The sequence below is a fragment of the Chiloscyllium punctatum genome, chromosome 33 (assembly GCF_047496795.1).
Source record: "Chiloscyllium punctatum isolate Juve2018m chromosome 33, sChiPun1.3, whole genome shotgun sequence".
NCBI lineage: Eukaryota > Metazoa > Chordata > Chondrichthyes > Orectolobiformes > Hemiscylliidae > Chiloscyllium > Chiloscyllium punctatum.
The window spans coordinates 68,639,871-68,667,110 of record NC_092771.1 but is presented as its reverse complement, the minus strand read 5'-3'; the positions used below and the strand labels follow the sequence as shown (position 1 = coordinate 68,667,110).

The 27,240-nt window shown below is 45.2% G+C and overlaps 1 long non-coding RNA gene across 1 annotated transcript in view; it reads left to right on the top strand.

Annotated features, from left to right (window-relative positions):
• LOC140458618 (uncharacterized) overlaps positions 1–27,240 on the top strand; it is a 59,351-nt gene that overhangs the window by 11,085 nt on the left and 21,026 nt on the right. Inside the window, exon 3 of the long non-coding RNA XR_011953618.1 lies at positions 14,786–14,897. This is a non-coding gene — a long non-coding RNA (uncharacterized lncRNA). The remainder of the gene's footprint in view (positions 1–14,785; positions 14,898–27,240) is intronic.

Genomic DNA, 27,240 nt, shown 5'->3' with positions numbered 1-27,240 from the left:
GCTATTCACCTGTTTATCCAAATATCTTTTCAATGTTGTAATTGTACCCACATCAACCCCTTTCTCAGGAAGTTCATTCCACACTTAAACCACCCTCTGTGTAGCAAATTGCCCCATATCTTTGTTTTGAACATCTCTCTCCTCTAACCTTAAAAATGTGGCCCCTCCTCTTGAGACTCCCCCATCCTGAGGAAAAGGCAACTCCCATTAAATTGATCCATGTACCTCATTTTATTTCATAAACCTTTATAGCATCATGTCTCAACCTCCAGGCTCCAGTGAAAAAAGACTCAGCCTATCCAGCCATTTTTCAGAACTCAAGCCTTCCATACCCAGCAATATCCTGGTAAATCTCTTCTGAATGCCCTGCAGCTTAATAATATCCTCCCTGTTAACTGGGTGACCAGAACTGGACAGAGTATTGCAGAACAAGCCTCACGAATATCTCTGCAATCTCACCATGACGTCCCAAATCCTCCACTCAATGGACTGAGCAATAGTCAGGCATGCCAAGCACTGTCTTATCCATCCTGTGAGGCAAGCTTCAAGAATTATGTACCTAAACCCGGAGGTCCCTCTGCTCTAAAACACTAACCGAAGCCTTAACATTAATTGTATAAGCTCTCCCCTTGTTTGTTTTACAAAATGCATTTCCTCATATTTATTCAGATTGAATTCCATCTCTAGTTTTTCAGCCCATTCACTCCCTTCATCAAGATCCGTTTGTAATCTCAGAAAACCTCCTTCACTGTCCATGATGCCACCCTCCAGCCTGCCAGCCCATCACACATGGCTGTCAGTAGTACACATACCTTTGCTAGGGGCTCCACAATTTCTTCCCTAGTATCCCACAGTGTCCTGTGATACACTTAATCAGGTTCTGGGACTTGCCATAGCTTTGTGTTTTAAAACCCCCAGCACCACCTCTTTTATAACATGCACTCTTTTCGAGTCAGAGAGATATACAGCATAGAAACAGACCCTTCGGTCCCCAACTCGTCCAGGCTTACCAGAAGATCTAAATAAATCCATTCCCTTTTCCAGCATTTGGCCCATATACGTCTACACCCTTACTATTCAGATGCCCATCCAGATACCTTTTAAATGTTGTAATTGTATCAGTCTCCATTACTTTCTCTCTCAGCTCATTCCATACACACATCACCATGTGTGTGAAGAAGCTGTCCCTTCAGTCCCTCTGTAAACCATTCACCTCTAACCTTAAACTTATGCCCTCTAGTTTTGGACTCCCCAACTTCTGGGAAAAGGCCTTGAATGCTTACCCTATCCATACCGCTCATGTTTATATAAACCTCTGTAAGGTCATTCCTCAGTCTCCGATTCTCCAGTGACAGTAACCCCAGCTTATTCAGCAACTACCCGGGCAATATCTTGTTAATCTTTTCTAGCATTTTCAAGTTTCACAACATCTTTCCTGTAGCTGAGAGACTGGAATTGCAGAGAACTCCAATTGTGGTCTCATGTATTACTCTTGTTCCCCGAGTTCCCCAGTCTGTCTCCACAGTAAGTTCTGGAGTGAAATAATTGTTTAGGGTCTTCGCAAATATCCTGCAGTTCCAAACATCGGTGGCCTCATTGATCTTTAATGGACACTATTTTGTCCTGAGTTACTTATGCACTCTTAATATACTGATGCAATCACTTTTGGATTCCCCTTTCCTTCTCTGCTGAGGCTGTTTCATTTAGCCTTTCTCCATTCCTGATTTCTACCCAAAGTGTATTCCTATAGCTCCTGTATATCCTCAGGGATTCCCTTGATCCAGCTGGCTATACCTGACATGTGCCCCCTTTTCCTTGACCAGACCTTCAGTATACAGCCAGTGTTTCCGAATGCTGTCAGCATTGACCTGCACACAAACAGGAAAATGCTGGTGCTGATCGATCAGTTTATCTCACTTTTAAAATATTCTCACTTGCCAAACTTCCCTTTCCCTGTAAATAATTCCCTTCCCCAGTCACATTTTGAAAGTTCCTGGCTAATACGATCAAGATTGGTCAGGCTCCATTTTATAACTTGCACTTGTGGACCAGGCCTGTCCTTTTCCAAAGCTGTTTTCAAACTACTAGAACTGTGGACACTTTGGCAAAATGCTTTCCCACTCACATCTCAGTCCCTTTCCCGACCTTAATTCCCAAGTGGAGGTCAGGTTTTGCCCCTTTCTCTTTTCAGGCCATTTACATATTGATTGGGAGTTTTCTGGAACACAATTACCAAATTCCTCCCTTGCAAACACTGAACACTGGCAGTCCCAGTCTAGGTTTGGAAAGTTCAAAAACCGTGCCATAACAGCCCTATTATTATAGTTGATATTTAAGATGTTCCGACATATTTGTTCCACAGTCTGCCACAGATTTTCGGGGTCAGCAGTCCAATCGTTTCAGAATGATGACCCGTTCTTATTTCTCTGTTCCACTAACATAGTTTCACTGGACGATCCCACAGGAATATCCTCTCTAAGTACTGCTGTGATGAATCATGCAATCAAAACCCACCACCACATGTCCTCTCTTTCCTCCCCTTCCTGTAGCATCTCTACCTTGAAACAATGAACTGCCAGTCCTGTCCCTCCCTCAGCTGTGTTTCTGTAATAACTATAATATCCCAGTCCCATGTTCCAATCCATGCTTTTGAGTTCATCTTCCTTAGCTGTCTGACCCCTTACATTGAAATAAATGCAGTTTAATCATCAGTTTCCCCCCATTCCCTGCTATGTTCTTGCCTGCCTTGTCTGCTGAAATTGCTGTCTTGAACTCGTGTACCAGCCTCAATCTTCTTTCTGGCCTTACGTTTATTTAAGGTCCAACACCCTGCCAGAACAAGGTTATACCCTCTCAAGCAGCTCTAGCAATTCACCCCACCAGGATATGGATCCATCTCCTGCTCCCAGTTGAGGTGCCTTTCCCACCCTGTCTCCCTGTGCTGACACCTTCAGGGATCTATGGACTTGTCCTTCAAGGTCCCTGTATTCCTCAGTACTCCGCAATGACCTACGTTCATTTTGTCTGTTCTTCTCTTATCGTACCTCGCACAGAGTATTACCTCACTTCAATCAGAACTAAACTCTGCTGAGATTATCATCCGATCGACATCGGACAACAGACGGAGACCATTCCCCTCACTGTGAATAACACCCTCACCTTTCATGTCATCTGCAAACCTACTCTTGATACCTTCTGCTTTCACATCCGAGTTATTAATGTTCAATGGTTCCTGCACAGATCCCTGTGGTACACCCGGTAGTGAAAGTATTCTATCCACCAATTTTGCATCCAATTTGCCAACTTGCCTTGGAACCCAGTCCTTTTGGACCAGCCTTCCATGTTGGATCTGGTGGAAGGACTTATTCAAATCCATGTAAACCACATCATCTGCGCTGCCTTCGTCAATATACTAAAGCACCATTTCAAAAAAACTGAACTGAATTTCTCAGACAGTATCTTCCTCTGCCAAATCCGTGATGACTAAACCGAGTTGATCCTTACCTTTGCAAGTGTTGATTCATCCTCACAGTAGTTCAAAATAATTTCCCTCCCCCTGCTGTCAGACTATCTGCTCTGTAATTACCTGGCCTATCCCTGCTGCCCTTCTTGAACAAATGAACCACATTAGTGATCCTCCAGTCATTCACCACTTCACCTGTGGCCAGCAAAGTATTATATTTATCCACCAGGGCCCCAACAATCTCTGGGTAATTAGCATGGGGTCAAAGAATGCTAGTCCAGGCAGTGACACCCACATCCCATGAATGAATAAATAATAATCCATATATCCCTCCCTACCTCTGCAACCCCCTCCAGCTGCAGCAATCCGTACTGGCTTTGTAACACCGTTCAGACCCTGACCACTCTCTGTAACACTCTCACCACCTCCAGCACCTTCACCTCTCCATGTTCGTATCGTGTCAATAAACCCTGACAACGATTCCCCTTCCCATTGCCCCCCTCCTGCGAGCAGAGCCATTGCAATCCCTTTAAAACTTACTCTAAAACTCTCTCTCACTTCAGGATTTTAAGTACTTTGTGGTGATCTTCTCAGCCTCATAATCTAATATGATCCATTTTGTCCTGAGTGAGGGACCAGTGGGGATTTCTTGCTGAGTTTTTGTCTGTTTCAGTGGAATGTCCTTTTGTTGAGTATTTTACACTGTTCCTTCAAATGTTTTCCACTGTTCATTTACAGGGACATATTTCAGTCTGTTTAGCCTGTTTATCTTGGTCAGTTCTCCTCTCCAACTCATGTCATTGGCTATTTTTGTTTCTAGTTGTAGCTTGTCCTTTCTGTGATTCACTTTAAAACTTTACATTTCTTTAAACTGCACTTTATCACAATTTCCCAGAGGATCTCTCCAGGTGACATTACTCATTCACTAAGTTTTATCACACAACAGTCTCTCTGAGACAGTTACGTCCCTCGCCAGTTGCACAATGTGTTATTCGAAGAAACACTGAAAAAAATTCTCTGAACTCCCCTTCCAATATCACTGTTGTCAGTGTGATTGTCCCAGACTTTGTGAATATTGACGTTTCACTAAATGTTCCCCATGCCTGTATTAAACATTCCAATGAATTCCTCTTTATTGCAGTGTTGAGCCATGAAATGCTGTTCGGTGGGTGGTCTAAAACTGTTCTGCTGTTTGTGTCCTTGGCAAGTAGTAGCCAGAAATTACATTCAGCCTGACTCTACTTCATGATCTGATGCCAAATGCTTTCTCTGTAATGCCTTTCTTACCCATTATTGTTAGCGTCGTCCATTTTGCCTGAATTTGCACAAGGTTGTGAACCATTGAATATTTACGTTTCACCTTTTGTTCACCCTGTAACCACATCTCTCTGGTGTCTAAATCTCTTTTATCTCTGTGTCACAAATCCATCTACCTTGTTGCAGAGACTTTGTCCATTAATAAAAAACATAATTTACTCGTTCCCACAATGTCCTGTCACAAATGGATTTGCTGATCTACAGTTTTAGTTAAACTCTGTCCCATCCAGTTCCTTTCTGTTGTCTTCAGTCACATTTTCACGCTGCTCTGATGCTTCACGTTTTCTCTTTGGATTTGGAAAGTTCCTTTCACCTGAAGCCTGTCCCTGCATCCTCTCTGTCAGTTTAAAGCCCTGTCCATAAATCTACCAACGTGATTGGCCAGGACATTGTTCCACTGGAACTGTGCTGGGACCAATCTGAATGGATTTTTTAAAAAATCAGGTATGGGATGTGGGTGTCTCTGTCTGACTAGCCTTTATTGCCCATCCCTTGCTGCCCTTGAGCTAAGCAGCTGGCTCGCCCATTTCACAGGGTCATTGAGAGGCAAACACTTTGCTGTGGGGATGTCGTGCAGACCACATGAGAGTGAACTGTTGTCTTTCTCTGTGTTTGGATTTTTATCAATACTTATTTATGGATTGTTAATTCCAATTATTAAAACATATATTTTTTTAAAATTCCACATGGTTAGAAGTTAGAAAGAAGAAGGGGGGTGGTCACTTTGTTGGGACTGTATTGTAGACTGTTGTAGACCCAACAGATACCAAAGGAGCAGATGTATAGAGAGATTGCAGATAACTATAGGAATAATAGAGGAGTGCAGGCTGGAGATTTTGATATTCCCTGTATTGACTGGGCCACCTAGAGTATAAAAAGACCTGGACGGAGGGCAATTTTTCAAATGTGTCCAAGGAAGGTTCCTAAATCAATATGCAGAGGGCCCTACTCTACTCAGGCAGGTGCAACACTGGACCTCCCCTCAGAAAACGTGGTCGGGCAAGTGACTGAAGTGTCATTCAGAGAGCACTTTGGGTCCAGTGCCCACAACTGTCTTCGTTTTAACATAGTTATGGAAAAAGATCAGCAGGTCCACAGATTGAAGAGGAAAACTGGAACAGGGCCAAGTTTGGGGCCAGTAGGCAGGATCTGCCCAGCGTCAATGACGTGAAGATAAAATTGCACAATGCCCAGTTATAATCCAACTCGGTTTGGAAGCGCTGGTGATCACTGTAACAGATGAAAGGCTTCAACTAAATTTGTTTGATATTATACTCCATGACACTGCCATCCTGTTGCTATAAATTCTGTACCTTAGGATTGTGCTCCACAACCACCTGATGAAGAAGCAGTGCTCTGAAAGCTCGTGCTTTCGAATAAACCGATTGGACAGGAACCGAATGTCGGGTGATTTTTAACTTAGTACACCCCCAGTCCGACACCAGCACCTCCATATTATGATTCTAATCGATTGGGTGAGTCTGTTTGAAGGAAAAGGAACAACTGGCAAATGGGAGGCTTTCCAAAGTGTGGTCTAAAGAATCCAGGACCCGTATGCCCCATTGGGATAAAGGGAAAAGCTGGCAGGGTTAGGGATCCTTGGCTGGTGAGGGATAATAAGGCTCTGGTCTTGAAATGAAGACTGCATGCATTGGATTTAAGATTTCCATATCTACATATTCTTAAAGACACGATCAATCTGTGGAGACCCTACAATCCTCTCAGTCCCTGTAACACTCCCAATCTGCAGAAGTCATTCCAATGTCTGTGACTCTTTCAATACAGTTCCTCCAAGACCCTCTATCGATGTGATATATTTTCATTGCCAGCACCCACCCTGTCAATGTAAGCTCCTCCAGTGTCTCTGTCCATCTACTCATTTCCACAATCTTCTCCAGCTCTTCCATGTGTAAACATCACCCTCCCCTACAACCCTTCCCCACTCTGACCAAACTGGAGGAGGTTACTAATGCTCCCTAATCTGTGAAACTGTCTCCAACCAAAATTGCTGTCTTTGTCACTTGGAGAATCTGTCTGATTCCACACCCTCTTTATCTAAATAACCTGCGGAACCTCAGCCTTCCTGTGCCTATAAACATCTTCAGTCACGACTACCCTCCATATGTCTATTTGTTTTTCCAATCTGTACAACCCACTTTATCTCTGTACTCAGCTCCATTCACCTGAAACATTCCTGTCTGTGTAAAACACCCCATCCTACCAACATCCTTATCCCTGCAAACTGCTCCATTCCTCCCAACCTTCCCATCTCCATGAACTCCTGTAGGCCCGCCAGCTCTCCACATTTCTGTAACCTCCTGTGGCTCTATGCTCCTCCCTCACTGTGAAACCACCTCCAGTCCCCACAATTCTCCCAGTCTTGGTCATCTGATCCAGATCAGACCATTGCTATCTCTGTTACCTCATACAACTTTTGCAACGCCTCCTATTTGTGTCACTTCATTCAGATCGCATCCTGTCCCGGTTCCCGAAACCTCTTGCTGCCATCATAACCCTTGCTATTTAGAACATGGAATAGCACATTCCAGTACAACCCCTTCCACCCTCAATATTGTGCTGACCTTTTATCCTACTCTGAAGGTGAAATGAACCGACATACCTTACATTTTACTATTCATTGATGTGCCTATCCAAGAGTTGCTTAGATGTCTGTAATGTGTCTGAATCTACCACCATGGCTGGCAGTCCATTCCACCCACCCACCATACTCTGTGTAAATAACGTACCAGTCCCTTCCATGCCGACAGGATATCCCAACCCAATCTAGTCCTACCTGCCAGCACCTGGCCCATATCCCTCGGATATCTAAGCTAAACCTTCCGCCAATTACCTTAAACTTATGACCCCTTGTGATAACCATTTCGCCATGGGAAGTAGTCTCTGGTTATCCACTCTATCTATGCCTCTCATTCCCTTGTCCACCTCTATCATGTCACCATTCTTCCTCCTTCGCTGTGATCAGAAAAGCCCTAGCTTCCACAGCCTACCTTCTATGGGCATGCCCTCCAGTCCAGCATCCTGCTAAATCTCCTCTGCACTGTCTTTAAAGCTTCCACGTCCTTCCTATAATGAAGCAAACAGAACTGTTCAAAATATTCGAAGTGTGGTCTAACTGGGGTTCTGTAGAGCTGCAGCAAAATCTCACATCTCTTAAATTCAATCCCCCTGCTAATGAAAGCCAACACACCATCCGCCTTCTTAACACCCTGTCAACTTGGGTGGGAACCTGAGGGACACAGGGTCCCTTTGTTCCTGCACGCTGCTAAGAATCCTGTATTTAACCACGTAAAGGTTTTCTGCAGAATCCTCCAATCTAAAACTATCCCTATCTTTGTAAGTTCCTCCGGTCCCTACAACACTCATAAACTGTGAAACCTCCTCAAGTCCCTATATTCCTAATGTCTGCAAAATCCTCCAGTCCTGATGTCCCTCCATATCTCTGTAACCCCCACCATCCTCCAGTGCTCTTCTGGGGAACATTGCAGAGGAAGGAGGAGTTGGAGAGTGTGGGCCATGTTCCGAGGTATGAAGAGCTGCAGAACCTGGAGGATGGTACAAATGTCGGAAGGGACGTGGGACTTGCAGAAGGTTAGAGGTTCCGGGATTCATTGAACCTGCAGGATGGGACAGGGGATGGCTTGTGGAACCTGGAGGATATTATGATTTGAACCACAGGTAATTTTTGATTGGACCATTCAGCCGATCTTACAGTCATGCAGATATACAGCATGGAAACAGACCCTTCATTCCAACCCAGCCATGCCGACAGGATATTCCAACCCAATCTAGTCCCACCTGCCAGTACCTAGCCTATCTCCCTCCAAACCCTTGCTATTCAGATATCCATCCAAATACTTCAATGTTGCAATTGTACCATCTGTAAGATTGGCTGAAAGATCCAATCAAACATTACCTGTTGTTCAAATCAGAACATCCTCCAGGTTCCACAACCCATTCATGGTCCCATCCTGCAGATCAGATATCCCAACCCAATGTAGTCCCACCTGCTCGCACCCAGCCCATCTCCCTCTAAACCCTTCCTATTCATATAACCATCCAGATGTATTTTAACTGTTGCAGTTGTACTAGCTTCCACCACTTCCTCTGGCAGCTCATTCCATATATGTACTATCCTCTGCGTGAAAAAGTTGCCCCTTTTTATCTTTTATATCTTTCTACTCTCACTCTAAACCTCGCCCTATAATTCTGGACTCGCACACCCCAGGAGAAAGACTTTGTGTATTTACCCTTCCATGCCCCTATTGATTTTATAAACCTTTATAAGGTCACCCTCAGCCTCCGACTCTCCAGGAAAAACAACCATCACCTGTTCAAACTCTCCCTATAGCTCATCCCTGGCAACATTCTTGTAAATCTTTTCTGGACCCTTTCAAGTTTCACAAAATCCTTCCGATCGGAAGTAGAACAGAGCTGCATGTAGCATTCCAAAAGTGGCCTAACCACTGTCTTGTACAGCCGCAACATGACCTCCCAACTCCTGTACTCAATACTCTGACCAATAAAGGAATGCATACCAAGCGCCTTCTTCTCTATCCTAACTACCTGTGACTCGACTGTCAAGGAACTCTGTATTTCATTTGAAAAATTGCACAGACAGGTTGAGTGGCCCGAGGTCTTCTGGGTAATGCTAGTTCAGTCTAAGCTGGGAGGCAGAGCCAGTGAAGTATTTGCAGCGCTGTCTGATGAATGGTCGAGAGATAATGTATATGTCAAACAGGCTGTTTTAAGTGCTTATGGATTGCTTATGAAAGGGAAGCCACTACAATTCCCTTTACTGTACCATCGCTATCTGTCAAAGCTCCTTCAGGTCTATATCCTCCGAATCGTTGAAACCTGCTCTCACCATTGCAATTCCCATTATTTCCTAACGTTGTTGAGTCTCTAAAAGCTTTCCTATCAGGTTAATCTCCTCCTCTGCATACAACACTCCTAGCCTGTGTAATCTCTTCAATTCCTTCAGTTCCTATATACCTATGTATAGGTGTGACTGCTTTGTGACCATTGTATCCTCATTTATATCTGCAAAAGGGTCTGCTCACTGTAGCACATCCTATGCTCATAAGTGAATCTGGTCTCTCACAAGACTCTCTATCACTCTCTCCTCCAGTCTCGACAAGCTTCCCTATCCCTGTCGTATCTTGCAGCATGCACACCACTCACTCTCTCTGACATACCTTCCAGTACATAAATTCATCTCTCCTTCGAACTGTATCCAGTCTCCAACTTCATCCCTGTCCGTGCAACATCCTCCAGTCCATATACTCCTCTCTATTGCTGCAGCATTCTCCAGCTTATATCATCTTCCATGTGCTTGCAACATTCCCCAGTCCATACTAACCACCCTTTCCCTGTAATATTCTCCAGTCCATGCCATCCTCCCTATCACTGTGATATTCTCCAGATCCCACAACTATTGTTAAATGTACGACATCCTGGAATCCTGTGAATGTTTCTACGCCCTGATCAACATAGTCCATGTAACGATCCACAACCCTACACACGTCCCTATCTCTGGAATCTAGTCAAAGACGCTTTATCTCTCTAACTTCCTCCAAACAATAAAATGTTTTCTCCTGCGAACTTTCTGTAGCAACTGTAACTATGTTTAACCCTGCAACATTGTCACGCCCCCAAACATCTCTCCCACTCTGTGACCTCTAACCATCCCTCAAAGGCCCTCTCTCAGTGACACGCGCCATGCATTTGCAACAAGGCAGATGGAATGACAGCATTAACTGAAGAGAACCGATATGATCGAACTGTTATTGTGGAGGTGTGGCTGCAGAATGCTCATGACAGCAATGTGATTATTGAGGGGTCGTAGGGATTTAGGCAGGATCAGCAAAAAACCAAACAAGGTCCTGCTTTGTTGTGAAGAAAGGACGCAGTCAGTGCATTAGTGAGACAGCCAATTTAATCTGGGAATCAAAATATAGAGTCATTTTGAATGGACAGCTTCCAAATAGCAAGGGGGATCTGGAAGATCAAATCACAATCCATGCTCGTTGTTAAGTTGGATGCAATATTTTTTTGGTGATAGTAGACAGAGGTATGTGCAGTGGTGAATTCCTGTTTGGACGTCTGTGGCCAATGCTGTTTCACAAGGATCAGTGCTGCGATGTCTGTGTGTAATTTATATCTGTGATTCAGGTGAAAAGGTCAGCAGTTTGAGTGGTAATTTTGCAGACGATATTTGGAAAGGCATGTAATGATTAGGGATAGTTAGGGGAATTGTGGATAGTGAGGAAGAGTGTTCAAGGTTGCAGCACTATGTAGATCTGCTGGAACGCTGGGTAGAAATGTGGCAAATTGAATTTTATCAGGACAGGTGTGAAGTGATGCATTTATGAAGTAAAATGGAAGAGAGAAGGACACTAATTGACTCGTTGGAAACATTGATAAACAGAGACATTGGAAGCAAATCCATAGCTCCCTAAACATCACAACACAACAGGATGTGATGGTAGAGGGGGAGTATGGTATGCTTACCTTTATTGGGCACAGTATTGAGTACAGACGTTTGCATGCCATGTTGTGACTGAATGAAACTTCATTCGGCCATGTTTGGAAGGTTGCGTGTCGTTCTCATCGACACACCACAAGAAGGATGTGGAGGTTTTAGGGAGGTTGCAACAGAGGGTTGGCAGAATGATGCCTCGATGAGAATGTGTTTACTATAAGGAGGTTGGACACAGTTGGATTGTTTTGCGTGACTATCAGGGGTGACCTGGTACAGGTATATAGCATTAGAAGAGGCGTGAATAGTGTGGATAGTTGGAATCCTTCTTCCAATGTCGAAATATCAAATACTAGGGTGCATCGGTTTAAGGTGAGAGTGAGAAGTTTTAAGTGAGATGAATGAGGCCAATTGTCTTTACCGAGAGGGTAGAAGCTGCTCAGGAGGTGGGAGAGGTGGCAACAAGAGTAAATATTTGGTGGGCATTTAGACAGAAACATGAACAAACAGAGAATAGAGGGATATCTCCCATGTGCAGGCAGATGGGATTAGTTTAGAATAGCATCATGGTCAGCACAGCCACGGTGGGCCGAAGGGCCTATTACTCTGCTGTACTGTCCGATTTTCTAACTTAACGACATCTAACCTGTCAAAGCCCCTCCGAATCCTAGATGTTTCATTCAATATCTTTCCCATTCTTCAAAACCCCAATAGGTTCAAGGGCAATCTACTTCACCTTTTCTCATTGGAAAATCCCGCCCTCTCCAGGATCAGCCGAGTGAACCTTCCCTGGCCTGCCTCCAACACAAGAATGTCTTTCCTCAGGGCACGCGTACTGTTCATTATAATCTAGGTGTGGTCTGACTTGTACCTTGCATCGTTTTAGCAAGAGCTCCCTATTTTTAGACTCCACTCCCTTTGTAATAAATGGCAGCATCTGATTTGCCTTCTCGATTACCTGCTGATGCTGTAAGCTACCTGTTTCAGATTGATTCACAAGGATTCCCAAAACCTTTGTGCAGTCAGTCTGAAACCAAATGGTGTTAGCCTGACAGTAAGTCGGGAACGTGCTGGAATGTGCTATAAAGAATATGACAATAAATGATAACTAGATACTTAGAAACAATGTGATATGTATGATTTTATAAAAGGGGAATATTTTTAAATCTGTTGGATTCTATATTATGGTGTGACCTTAAATGGCAGAATAGATAAGGGTGGGGGAGACTAGTTGCGGTAGAGGGATATTTGAAATTTCAGAAGCATTTTGACAAGTTTCAACAAGGGCTAAAAATTAGCTCGTGAGAGAATAGGGCCCCTGAAAGGTCAATGAGGCTGTCTGTGTGGAATCACTGCTGATGATGGAGATATTGAACAAATATTTTGTGTTAGGATTTACTGTGGAGAAAGACATGGAAGCTCGGGAACTTGGGAAAATACATAGGGATGTCTTGAAAAGAGTGCACATTGGAGAACAGGAGGTGCTGGATGTCTTAAAATGCAAAAGTTAGATGGTCAGATGTATCCCAGCGCCTTGTGAGAAGCGAGGGAGGAAATTACAGGACCCCTTCCAGAGATATTTGTATCATCGACAGCTACTACGGACCAGTGAGACTGATGGCAGGGTGGTAAGTTGTTGGAGGAGATTCTGAGGAAAACGATCATCGTACATTTGGAAAGGTAAGGACAGATTAATGAACATCAGCATGGCTTTGTGCACAGGAAATCATGCCTCAAACCTGAGTGTGGAGATAAACAAGTGAGAGATCAAAGCAGAGCAGTACACGATGTCCACATGAACTTTATCAAGGCCTTTGACAAGGTTCTGCGCGATAGACTGGTTAGTAAGTTTAGATCAGACATAACCAGGGAGCGCTCACCAACTGGATACAAAACAGGATTGACTGTAGGAGACAGAACATGTTCATAGAGGGTTGCTGCTCAAACTGCAGGCCTGTGACCAACGGTGTGCCATGGGGTTCGGTGCTGGGTCACTGTTGTGCATCATTTATATAAACAGTTTGAATGATAATAATGGAGCCATGGTTAGCAAGTTTGTGAGTGAGACTGAAATTGGTGATAATGTGGACAGTGAAGAGGGTTATCGAAGAGTACAATGGGATCAACACTACTGCTGGACCAGTGAGGTTAGGAATAACAGGTGGAGAAATGCAAGGTGTTGTATTGTGGTAAAGCAGACCAGGCTGGACTTGTACAATTAATGTTCGGGCCCTGGGGTACTGTTGTCAATTATTTCAGTGACCCAGGGACGCAGGTACACAGTTTTTTGAAAGTAGCGTCATGGGTAGACAGGCTGGTGAAGCAGGCGTTTGAGATGGTTACCCTTCATTGGGCAGAGCATTGAGAGTAGGAGTTAGGATGTCATGGTGTATCTGTACAGGACATTAGTGAGGCCTCTCTTTTAGCATTGTTGATTATCTGGTAAAAATCAACTTGTTCACGTATGTCCTTTAGAGAGGGATATCTGACATTCTTCCCTGGTCTGGCTCACATGTGACTCCAGTCCCACAGCAATATGGCTGACTCTGAGCTGCCTCTGGGCAATTAGCAGGAGGGCAATGTATGCTGGTCCAACCGGTGACATCCTCAGGCCATGAATGAATCAATGAAAAATACATATGTCTATCCCTCTCTTTGCAAACAGCTCTAGCTGCAGCAATCCGTACTGGCTTTGTAATGTTGTTCAGGCCTTTGCCCGTCTCTGTAACACTCTCACCACCTCCAGCACCTTCAATTCTCCCTGTTCCACTACTCTGATTAAACACTGACAATATTTCCTCTTCCTACTGCACTCCACCACATTTCTAAATGTTGGTGACTTCAGAATTGATCGTTGTTTTTTCATCTCTTAATCAAATCGGCCAAGACCGTCTGAAGTGGGGAAGGAGCATTGGGAAGGTGTCGAGCACCTCGAGACTTTCTGTGGGGAAAACGGGAATCCAGGAGAAAACAGCACAAGGAGCGCGCTGTCATATCAACGCCCCACCCACCCCCTTTCCATGTCCACCTTCTGCCTCAAGTGTAACAGAGTCTATGGAAGGCCACATCGGTCTGTACAGTCAACTCCAGACTCCCCCACCCCCACTGAGAGTGGGAGAGAGTCAGCCTCATCTGTGAGACACTGCCAAAGAGATGATGAGATAGGAAGGTTGAATCCCCTCACAATTATCCCAGTGCCTTTGTTACAAATTCAAACAATTCCCTATTAATACAGTATCTAATAATGTGCTATCACTCAGTATCTCTCCATCTGGTATCCCTCGCTGTGTCAGACTATTTACTGCCTCTGTCAGCATTTCTGCCTCTTACAGATGGTCTGAGATCCTGATTCAACAGAATTGTCCATTCCAGAGAGATGCAGCAGCACAGGCAAGGGATGGAGACTGGGATTTTCGAGATCTCTGCTGGTCTCTGTGCCATTCTGCATGTGTTATCCTCATTGCATCAGTCTAATTTCCCATTCTGTCTATTTCTGTCTCATACAGGTAATCAGGATGTTCCTAACTCCTGTCTCATCCATCACCTCATTGAAGCTGGTTTGTAAGCCAGAGAGAGATGGAGAGGGAGATCTGGAGCCTTCAGTAAATCCTGCAACCGGTAAGATCACTCACAGTAAACAGCACAGGGTGGAGGTAGTAGACTTCTATATTCAGACCTGGAAGACAGGGCATAGATAAAGATCTAGGCAAGGAACAGCAACATTCGAGGTTTCATTCCCACCATCTTGTGAGGGTCCTGCTTTCACCTCTGCTGTACTGGTCCTCAATGCGACAGCACAGGGGATCGCAGGCATCAATCCTGGCCCATGCTCTGTTAGTGATCTCTGTAATATTCTCCAGTCCCGATAATCCTTCCTATGTTTGGAATCTGTTCCAGTCCACACCATTCTCTGTGTCTCTGTCTCTGTCTCTGTCAGGTTCTCCAGTCCCTAACACCCTAATCCCTAAACTTCTCCAGTAGATACTAAATTCCTTCATCCCTGTAAACCCTGACAGCCCTGTCTATCCCTGTAAGACCCTCCCACCAATACCACCCTCCATCTCAATGTTTTTGTCTTTAACCTCTCCATCCGTCCCTGCCTATGTAATCTTCTCCAGTTCCTACAACCCTTCCTTAGCTGTGAAAAAAATTGTAATCTCCTTATCCTTCTCCAATTCTTTGATCTTTATCTTGTTGAATTTCACCCTCATTCCCGACACCATACCCCTCCCGACCACAGGAACCTCTTTCAGTTTGTGCAACCCTCCCCATTTGTGTAACTGTCTCCAACCCAGTAACCTGACATTCTCCATTGCCTTTCTATCTATGTAGCCTTCAGAGCCTAGAAGCCTTCTTATATCTGTAAATGTCTTCAGTCACGACAACCTTCCATATTTCTGTTAGTATACACAATAATCTCCTAGATGAAACAGCCCCCTGTCTGTACCTCTCAGTCTGCCTACCTCTTCCTATTTCCATCCCTATCCCTATCTCCAGATTCTAATCCAGCTCCCTCGATCACTGTAAATTCTTCCAATCCCCAAACCCCTTTGTCCCACTGACATTCTTGACCAGACGTAACTCTGTTTAACTCTAAATCCTCGAGACCCTGTAAGCCTCCCTATCTCTGTAACCTCTACCCATCTGTTCAACCCCCCACTACTGAGGAATGACTCCCTGACTTCGCCATAAGGAAGATGGAATGATAGTGAACAGATATGATGGGACTGTCATTCCGAAGATGTAGCTGCAGAATGACCATCGCTGGGAAGTGAATACTGAAGGGTTGTTTGGATAGAGTCATAGAGTCAGAGAGATGTACAGCATGGAAACCGACCCTTCGGTCCAACCCATCCACACTGTGCAGATATCCCAATCCAATCTAGTCCCAATAGGCAGACTAGGCAAAAAGCCAACATGTGATGAAGGAAGCATGAGGTTAATGCATTAATGAGACAGTCATGTGGATCTGAATATGAAAAGTAGAGCTGAGAATAAGCAAGTAGCAGCAACCATTAGCAGGAATTCTTTTGTAGGCACCAGACAGTGATGGGAATGTTAATATGGTTACAGTCGGGACACTGAATGTACTTATGGCAAGGGCAGCACAGTAACTGTGTGTGACAGTGGTCTCCATGCCGACTGATACAGCAATGAGCCTGTTGGATTGAATTTGTTATTGTGTATATAAATGGCAGAATTGTAAGGGTGTAGGAGGGGTGTAGTGGTATAGGGGATATGGTATATTTGAATTATCAGAAGCCTTTATGCAAGTTTTTTTTTGAGTGGGAGCAGCGGCCGAGGAAAAACGAACCCGGGAGATTACAGCTAAGGTAAGACAGTTTGTTTCAAAATTACTTACCTGTAGCGGGCAGCGGTTTTTGTTTTCTCTCTTCACAAAAAGAGCGGGAGCAGCAGAGGAAGTGACGGTAAACAGAGGGGCAGCCGGGAAGGAGAACGGTGAGTATAAATACTCACCCTTTAATCACCAACGGTCATTTGAGTGGGAGCAGCGGCCGAGGAAAAACGAACCCGGGAGACTACAGCTAAGGTAAGACAGTTTGTTTCAAAATTACTTACCTGTAGCGGGCAGCGGAAGTGAGGTTGGAGCGCATAGCTGGGCGGGAAGGCAAGTGATTACTATTTGAGTGGGTGTGTTCTAGACCCCAGGTCCTACTTCCGTAGGGCCTCCCTCCCACCCTCCTCCTCTAACCTAACTTTAAAGTCCACAGGTTATTGACTCAGTGTTCTTGTTTTTGGAGACAGTGTACAGTCATGGCAGTGCAGGCGGTGGAATGTTCCTCCTGCAGGATGTTTGAGGTAGGGGTGACCACCGATACTCCTGCCGACTTCGTGTGCAGGAAATGCAGTCAGATCCTGATCCTCACCGAACGAGTGAGGGAACTGGAACTGGAGCTGGATGAGCTGAGGATTATTCGAGAGGGTGATCGATAGAAGCTACAGGGACATAGTTACGCTGGAGAACAGAGGTAGCTGGGTAACAGTTAGAGGTGGGAAGGGGAAGAAATAGGCAGTGCATGGTTCCCCTGTGGTCGTTCCCCTAAAAAATAAGTATGCAGCTTTGGAAACTGTTGGGGGGGACAGCATTGCAGGTGTAAGCTGCAGTGAAGTGGTCTGTGGCTCTGAGATTCAGAAGGGAAAGGGGGAGAAGAGGAGAGCGCTAGTAATAGGGGACTCTCTAGTTAGAGGGACGGACAGGCGGTTCTGTGGACATGGGCGAGACTCTCGGATGGTTTGTTGCCTCCCAGGTGCTAGGGTCCGAGACGTCTCGGACCGTGTCTTCAGAATCCTTAAGGGGGAGGGTGTGCAGCCAGAAGTCGTGGTACACATTGGCACCAACGACATAGGTAGGAAGAGGGGTGGGGAGGTCATTCAAGAGCTCAAGGAGTTAGGCTGGAAGCTAAAAGCTAGGACAGACAGAGTCGTCATCTCTGGGTTGTTGCCGGTGCCACGTGACAGAGAGGCAAAAAATAGGGAGAGTGCAGTTGAACACGTGGCTGCAAGGATGATGTAGGAGGGAGGGCTTCAGATATTTGGACAATTGGACTGCATTCTGGGGAAGGTGGGACCTGTACAAACAGGACGGGTTGCACCTGAACCAGAAGGGCACCAATATCCTGGGGGGTAGGTTTGCTAGCACTCTTCGAGGGGGTTTAAACTAATTTGGCAGGGGGATGGGATCCGGACTTGTATACCAGCAAGTAAGCTAGCTGTGTGTCAGGATGTCCAAGACTGTAGGGAGGCTGTAGAGAAGGTAGCACTGACAGGGACTACTTGCGGACACAGAGATGGGCTCAAGTGCGTATACTTCAATGCAAGGAGTATCAGAAATAAGGTGGGTGAACTTAAGGCATGGATCGGTACCTGGGACTACGATGTTGTGGCCATCACGGAAACATGGATAGATGAGGGACAGGAATGGCTGTTGGAGGTTCCTGGTTACAGATGTTTCAGTAAGATTAGGGAGGGTGGTAAAAAAGGAGGGGGTGGCATTGCTAATTAGAAATGGTATAACGGCTGCAGAAAGGAAGTTTGAGGGGGATCTGCCTCTGGAGGTAGTATGGGCTGAAGTCAGAAATAGGAAAGGTGCAGTCACCTTGTTGGGTGTTTATTATACGCCCCCTATATAGCAGCAGAGATGTGGAGAAACAGATTGGGAAACAGATTTTGGAAAGGTGCAGAAGCCACAGGGTCGTAGTCATGGGTGACTTCAACTTCCCAAATATTGATTGGAAGCTCTTTAGATCAAGTAGATTGGATGGGGCGGTGTTTGTGCAGTGTGTCCAGGAAGCTTTTCTAACGCAGTATGTAGATTGTCCAACCAGAGGGGAGGCCATATTGGATTTGGTACTCGGTAATGAACCGGGACAAGTGGTGGGCTTGTTAGTGGGTGAACATTTTGGTGATGGCGACCACAATTCTGTGACTTTCACCTTGGTTATGGAGAGAGATAGGTGTGCACAACAAGGAAGTTTTTACAATTGGGGGAAGGGAAATTACGATGCTGTAAAACAGGATTTGAGGAGCATACGTTGGGAGCATAGGCTGTCAGGGAAGGATGCGGTGGAAATGTGGAACTTTTTCAAGGAGCAGATACGACGTGTCCTTGATATGTATGTACTGATCAGGCAGGAAAGAAATGGTCGTGTGAGGGAGCCTTGGTTGACGAGGGAGGGTGAATGTCTAGTAAAGAGGAAGAAGGAGGCTTACATAAGGTTGAGGAAACAAGGTTCAGACAGAGCAGTGGAGGGATACAGGATAGCCAGAAGGGACCTGAAGAAAGGGATTAGGAGAGCTAAGAGAGGGCATGAAAAATCCCTGGCGGATAGGATCAAGGATAACCCCAAGGCATTCTATGCGTATGTGAGAAACCTGAGAATGACGAGAACGAGGGTAGGTCCGATCAAGGACAGTGGTGGGAGACTGTGTATTGAGTCGGAAGAGATAGGAGAGGTCTTGAACAAGTACTTCTCTTCAGTATTTACGAACGAGAGGGACCGTATTGTTGAAGTGGAGAGTGTGAAACGGACTGATAAGCTAGAAGAGATACCTGTTAGGAAGGAAGATGTGTTGGACATTTTGAACAACTTGAGGATAGACAAGTCCCCCGGGCCTGACGGGATATATCCTAGGATTATGTGGGAAGCAAGAGAGGAAATTGCAGTACCGTTGGCAATGATCTTCTCGTCTTCACTGTCAACTGGGGTGGTACCAGGGGACTGGAGAGTAGTGAATGTTGTGCCCCTGTTCAAAAAAGGGAATAGGGATAACCCCGGGAATTACAGGCCAGTTAGTCTTACTTCTGTGGTAGGCAAAGTAATGGAAAGGGTACTGAGGGATAGGATTTACCAGTATCTGGAAAGACACTGCTTGATTAGGGACAGCCAGCACGGATTTGTGAAGGGTAGGTCTTGCCTTACAAGTCTTATTGAATTCTTCGAGGAGGTGACCAAGCATGTGGATGAGGGTAGAGCAGTGGATGCAGTGTACATGGATTTTAGTAAGGCATTTGATAAGGTTCCCCATGGTAGGCTTATGCGGAAAGTCAGGAGGCATGGGATAGAGGGAGATTTGGCCAATTGGATAGAAAACTGGCTAACCGGTCGAAGTCAGAGAGTGGTGGTAGATGGTAAATATTCAGCATGGGGTCCAGTTACAAGTGGAGTTCCGCAGGGATCAGTTCTGGGTACTCTGCTGTTTGTAATTTTTATTAATGACTTAGATGAGGGAGTCGACGGGTGTGTCAGTAAATTTGCAGATGATACAAAGATAGGTGGAGTTGTGGACAGTGAGGAGGGCTGTTATCGGCTGCAGAGGGACTTAGATATGATGCAGAGCTGGGCTGAGGAGTGGCAGATGGAGTTCAACCCTGCCAAGTGTGAGGTTGTCCATTTTGGAAGAACAAATAAGAATGCGGAATACAGGGTTAATGGTAGGGTTCTTGGTCAGGTGGAGGAACAGAGGGATCTTGGGGTCTATGTACATAGATCTTTGAAGGTTGCCACTCAGGTGGAGAGAGTTTGGAAGAAGGCCTATGGAGTATTATCGTTCATTAGCAGAGGGATTGAATTCAAGAGTCGTGAAGTGATGTTGCAGCTGTACAGGACTTTGGTTAGGCCACATTTGGAGTACTGTGTGCAGTTCTGGTCGCCTCACTTTAGGAAAGATGTGGAAGCTTTGGAGAGGGTGCAGAGAAGATTTACCAGGATGTTGCCTGGAATGGAGAGTAGGTCGTACGAGGATAGGTTGAGAGTTCTCGGCCTTTTCTCGTTGGAACGGCGAAGGATGAGGGGTGACTTGATATTTGTTTATAAGATGATCAGAGGAATAGATAGAGTAGACAGTCAGAAACTTTTTCCCCGGGTACAGCAGTGTGTTACAAGGGGACATAAATTTAAGGTGAAGGGTGGAAGGTATAGGGGAGATGTCAGGGGTGGGTTCTTTACCCAGAGAGTGGTGGGGGCATGGAATGCGCTGCCCGTGGGAGTGGTAGAGTCAGATTCATTGGCGACCTTTAAGCGGCATTTGGATAGGTACATGGATGGGTGCTTAATCTAGGATAGAAGTTCGGCACAACATCGTGGGCCGAAGGGCCTGTTCTGTGCTGTATTGTTCTATGTTCTATGTTCTATGTTCTAAGTTTCAATAAGGGCTAAAGAGTAACTTGGGAGAGAATAGGGCCCCTTAAGATCAATAAGGTTGCCTTTGTGTCGAACCAGAGGAGATGGGTGAGATATTAGACAAAATAGTCTTGTCAGTATTTACTGTGGAGAAAGACATGGAAGCTCGGGAATGTGGGGAAATAAATAGTGATGTCTTGGAAAGAATCCTCAACAGAGAAGAGAAAGTGCTGGAATCTTAAAACAAATAAAGCTAGATCAATCCTCAGGAGCTCATTAGGTCAATCCTAGAATATTGTGGGAAGCTAGGGAAGAGATTGCAGTGTCCCTAACAGAGATATTTATATTATCAACAGGCACAGTAAGATGTTGGAAGACTGGAGGTTGGCTAATGCTGTTCCATCACTGAAGGACAGCAGGGAAAAGCCAGGAAATTACAGCCCCATGAGAACAGTGATGGGGAAGTTGTTGGAGGAGATTCTGAGAGAAAGGAACTCCATACATTTACAAAGGCAAGGGCTGATTCGAGATGGTCAGCATGGCTTTGTGAGTGGGAAACCACGTTTCACAAAAAGGATTGACTCTTCGAGGAGGTGGCCAAGGATAGATGAAGGCAGAGCAGTCAACGTTGTCCACATGGACTTTAGCATCTAATCAAGAGGAAGAAGGAAGCTTACTTAGGGTTGAGGAAGCAAGGATCAGATAGGGCTCCAGAGAGTTACATTGGATGGCAGTGTCTGTGGTTAGCACTGCGACCTCATAGCACCACGGACTCCATTTCGATTACAGCCTCAGGCGACTGTCTGTGGGGTGTTTGCACATTCTCCCTGTGGGTTTCCTCCAGGTGCTCCGGTTTCCCCCCCACAGCCCATAGATGTGCCAGTTTGGTGGCTTAGCCATGCTAAATTACCCATAGTGTTTAGGGATGGGTAGGTTTGGTGCATTAGTCAGGGCAAATGGAGAGTAATAGGGTGGGGGAATGGGGCTGGGTTGGATACTGTTTGGAGGGTTGATATGGAGGTGTTGGGCCAAATGGCCAGTTTCCACACAGTCAGGATTCTCTGAAGGTACCAGGAAGGAACCAAGAGATGGACTTAGGGCAACTAGAAGGGGGCATGAAAAAGCATTGTTGGGAAGGATTAAGGAAAACCGTGAGGCATTCTCCATTTATGCGAGGAACAAGAGCAAGGCCAGAGTGAGGATAAGGTCAATCTGGGATAGTGGAAGGAACTTGTGCCTGGAGTCACAGGAGGTAGAGGAGGTCCTTAATGAATACTATGTCTGAGTATTCACTGCTGAGAAGGGTCTTGCCGTTTGTGAGGACAGCGTGAAACAGGCTGATGTACGTGAACAGGTGGGTGTTAAGAAGGAGGATGTGCTGAGAATTTTGTAAAAGATAAGGATAGATAAGTCGCTGAACCAGACTGGATGCATCCAAAGTTACTACACGAAGGGACGGAGTGGATTGCTGAACACCTGGTGATGACCTTTGCAGCCTCACTGTCCACTGGAGTCGAACCAGATGATTGGAGGCAGGAAAACATTATTCCCTTGTTCAGAAAAGGGAATATCCTGGGAATTGCACACCTGTCAGTCTTATGTCTGTGGTGTGCAGATTATTGGAGAGGTCTCTGCGAGACAGGATTTATTATTCCTTGGAAAACCATAGTTTGATTCGAGATAGTCAGCATGGTTTTGTAAGGGGCTGGTCATGCCTTACAAGTCTTATTGAATCTTTAGAGAATGTGACAAAACATCTTTATGGCTCATTCAGAAAGTACAGAGGCATGGGGTACAGGGAAACCTGTCTGTCTGGATACAGGATTACTGGCCCACAGAAGACAGAGGGTGATGTTAGATGGAAAGCATTCATCCTGGTGCTCAGTGACCAGTGGTTTGCTGCAGGGAGAGGTTACAGGACCTCTGCTCTTTGTGAGTTTATGAATGACTTGGATGTGTGATTGAAAGAGGGGTTAGTCAGTTTCCCAATGACACAAAGGTTGGTGGAGTGGTTGGTAGTGTGGAGGGCTGTTGTAGGTTGCAAAGGAACATTGACAGGATGCAGAGTTGGGCTGAGAAATGGCAGATGGAGTTCAATCTGGGAAAAGTGTGAAGTCATTCATTTTGAAGATTGAATTTGAATGCAGAATACAGAGTTAAAGGCAGGACCTTTAGCAGTGTGGAGGAACAGAGGGATCTTGGGTTCCAAGTCCATAGATCCCTCAATGTAGCCACCCAAGCTGATTGGCTTGTTAAGAAGCAATATATTATGTGGGATTTCATTAGTTTGGGGATTGAGTTTTAAAGCTGTGAGGTTATGCTGCAGCTCTATAGAGACCTAGTTCGACCCCACTTGGAATATTGTGTTCAGTTCTGGTCCCCTCATTACAGGAAGGATGTGGAAGTTTTAGAGAGGGTAAAGAGGAGATTAACCAGGTTGCTGCCTGTGCTGGAGAGCATGTCTTATGACGAAGGTTTGAGGGAGCTAAGGCTTTTCTCATTGGAGTGAAGAAGGGTGAGGGGTGACTTGGCAGAGGTGAACAAGGTGATGAGAGTCATAGATTGAATAGAGAGAGATATTTTTTAACCCTCATATAAATAGTTATTACAAGGGGGTATAATTTTCGGGTGATTAGTTGATGGTTGAGGGGACATTTCAGAGGTAGGTTCGTTACATATGGAGTGGTGCCTGAGTGGAATGCACTGCCAGCGGTGGCGGTAAAATTAGATGCCTTAGGGACATTTAATATACTTCTGGATAGGCACATGGATGATAATAAAATGAAGGGTATGGAAGTTAGAGTCGTAGAGTTGTACAACATGGAAACAGTTCAGTCCAACCAGTCCATGCTGACCAGACATCCCAACCCAATCGAGTCCCACCTGCCAGCACCCGGTCCATATCCCTCTAAACCCCTACTATTGATATACCCATCCAAATACCTCTTAAATGTTGCAATTATACCAGTCTCCACCACTTCCTCTGGCAGCTCATTCCATACACATACCACCCTCTGCATGAAAAAGTTTCCCCTTAGGTCTTTTTTATATCTTTCCCCTTTCATACATAACCTATGCCCTCTAGTTCTGGACACCCCAAACCCAGGGAAAAGACTTTGTCTATTTACCATATCCATGCCCCTCATAATTTTGTAAACCTCTAAAATGTCACCCCTCAGTCTCCGACGCGCCAAGGAAAACAGCCCAAGCCTGTTCAGCCTCTCCCTATAGCTCAAATCCTCCAGCCCTGACAACTTCCTTGTAAATCTTTTCTGAAACGTTTCAAGTTTCCCAACATCTTTCCGATAGTAAGGAAACCAAAATTGCACGCAGTATTGCAACAGTGGCCTATCCAATGTGTTGTACTGTCGCAACATGACCTCTCAACTCCTGTACTCAATACTCTGACCAATAAAGGAAAGCATACCAAACGCCTTCTTCACTATCCTATCTACCTGCGACTCCACTTTCAAGGAGATATGAACCTGCACCTCAAGGTCTTTTGGTTCAGCAACACTCCCTAGGACCTTACCATTAATTGTATAAGTCCTGTTAAGATTTGCTTTCCCAAAATGCAGCACCTCGCATTTATCTGAACTAAACTCTATCTGCCACTTTTATTTTTGATCTTATGGTCGGATAAAAGATTGGCATGTCATCATGGCCGAAGGGTCTTGTTCTGTACTGTTCTGTGTTCTACATGTCAGATGGTAAGCTGGGTAATTAGCTCAGATGAATGTAACGTTATAGCGTTCAGGAGGAGTTAGTCAACTGGACAGAAAATTGGGCTTGATGGTTGTAGACAGAGGGTGGTGGGAGACATGTTGTTTTTCTGACAAGAGGTATGTGACCAGCGGTGGAGTGGGTCCACTGTTGTTTGTCATTTGGATAAATGGTTTGGATGGGAATATTGTTAAGTAAGTTAACTAATTTTTTTGGGTGACACTGAAATTGGTGGTAAACAGGACAGTGATGAAGGTTATCTATGATACAACAGGATGAACAGTACTGCTGAGATAGTGAGCTGAAGAATAGCTGATGGAGTTTAATTAGATAAATGTGACGTGTTCCATTTTGGTGAAACAAACCAGGGTGGGACCTGTACAGTTGATGTTCGGGCCCTGGGTAGTGTTGTCAGTCTGTGACCCAGGGATGCAGGTACACAGTTCTTTGAAAGTGGTGTCAAAGGTAGACAGGCTGGTAAAGCAGGCATTTGGGATGGTTACCTCCATTGGGGAGAGCATTGAGCGTAGGATTGGGATGTCATGTTGTATCTGTACAAGACATTGGTCAGGTCACCATAAAAGTGTTGTTGATCAGTGGGAAGAACATATCTGGTTCACTGACCTCCTTTTGTGTAGACCATCTAACATTTTAACCTGGCCTGGCTAACATGTCACTCCAGACCCATTGCAATATGGCTAACTCTGAGCTGTCCTCTGGGTAATTAACAGTGACTCCCACATCCCATGAATGAATAAATAAAAATACATATGTCCCTCTCTACCTCTGCAAACCCCTCCAGCTGCAGCAATCCGTACTTGTTTTGTAACATCGTTCAGGACCTGACCACTCTCAGGAACACTCTTACCACTTCTGGCACCTTCACCTCTCCCTGTTCCGTTTGTGACATTGAACCCTGACACTGATCCCTCTTCCCACTGCCCAACTCCTGCTAGCAGACTCTTTGCAAACCCTTTAACTCTTACTCCTAAAACACTATCTCACTTCAGGTTTTTAAGTACTTTTTGGTGATCTTCTAAGCCTCATAATCTAATATGATCCATTTTGTCCTGAGTGAGGGGCCGGTGGGAATTTCTTGCTGAGGTTTTGTCTGTTTCAGTGGAATGTTCTTTTGTTGAGTGATTTTCACTGTTCCTTCAAATGTTTTCCACTGTTCATTTACAGGCACATATTTCAGTCTGTTTCGCCTCTTTACCTTGGTCAGTTCTCATCTCAAACCCATGGCATTGACTGTTTTTGTTTCTAGTTGTAGCATGTCCTTTCTGTGATTCACTTTAAAACTTTATATTTCTTTAAACTGCACTTTATCACAATTTCCCGAAGGATCTCTCCAGGTGACATTACTCATTCACTAAGTTTGATCACCCTACGATGGTCTGAGATAGTTATGTCCCTAGCCAGTTGCATAATTTGTTATTCAAAGAAACACTGAAGAAATATTCTCTGAACTACTCTTCCAATATCACTGTTGTTAGTGTGACTGTCCCAGATTATAGGAATGTTGAAGTTTCCCAAAGTTGAAGTTTCCTGCAAGTACAAATTCACCCCACAAAATGTGTGTCTGTGGGTCTTTGTCTGTCTGTGTGTTTCTGTCTGGGGGGTGGTTGTGAGTGTGGGAAAGTGTGTGTGTAGTGAGTGCAGAGTGTCTTAAGTCTGTGAGGGGGTGCATGTGTGACTGTGGGAGTGTGTGTGTCTATAAGGTTGTGTGTGGGTGTCTGTGTGCGCGTCTGTGTGTACCTGTGTCCATGTGTGTGTGTGTGTGTGTAGTGCAATGGTGATCACCTGTAATGTGACATGAACCCAAAGTCCCGGTTGAGGCCCTCCCTATGGGTACTGAACTTAGCTATCTGTCTCTGCTCGGCCACTTTTCTCTGCTGCCTGTCCCGAAGTCCACCTTGGAAGATGGTCACTCGAAGGTCCGAGGCTGAATGTTCTGGACCTCTGAAGTGTTTCCCAACTGGGAGGGAACCCTCCTGTCTGTTGATTGCTGTGCGGTGCCCATTCATCCGTTGTCGTAGCCTTTGCTCGGTTTCCTCAAAGTACCATGCCTCCAGCAACGTTGGCTGAGTCACAGGAGTACCTGCCATGTACAAGGTGGGAGGTGTTCACACGCGTAATAGTGGTATCTATGTCCACAATCTGACACGTCTTGCAGGGTCCACCGTGACAGGGTTGTATGGAGTTGTCCTGAGGGCCATTGCTTTATCCTCGATTACAACGTCTTCACTGTCCACTATGCCACCCTCCAGCCTTTCCAGCACATCACACATGGCTATCAATGGTACAAATATCTTTGCTCGGGGCTCCACAATGTTCTGTGATACACTTCATCAGGTCCTGGGGTTTTCCATAGCTTTGTGTTTTAAAACCTTCGATAACATGCACTCTTTTCAAGTCCTAGAGATGTACAGCATGGAAACAGACCCTTCGGTCCAACTCGTCGATGCTGACCAGAAGATGTAAATAAATACATCCCATTTACCAGCATTTGGCTCATGTACTTCTAAACCCTTATTATTCATATACCCATCCAAATATCTCTGAAATACAGTCATAGTATCATTATCTGCTACTTT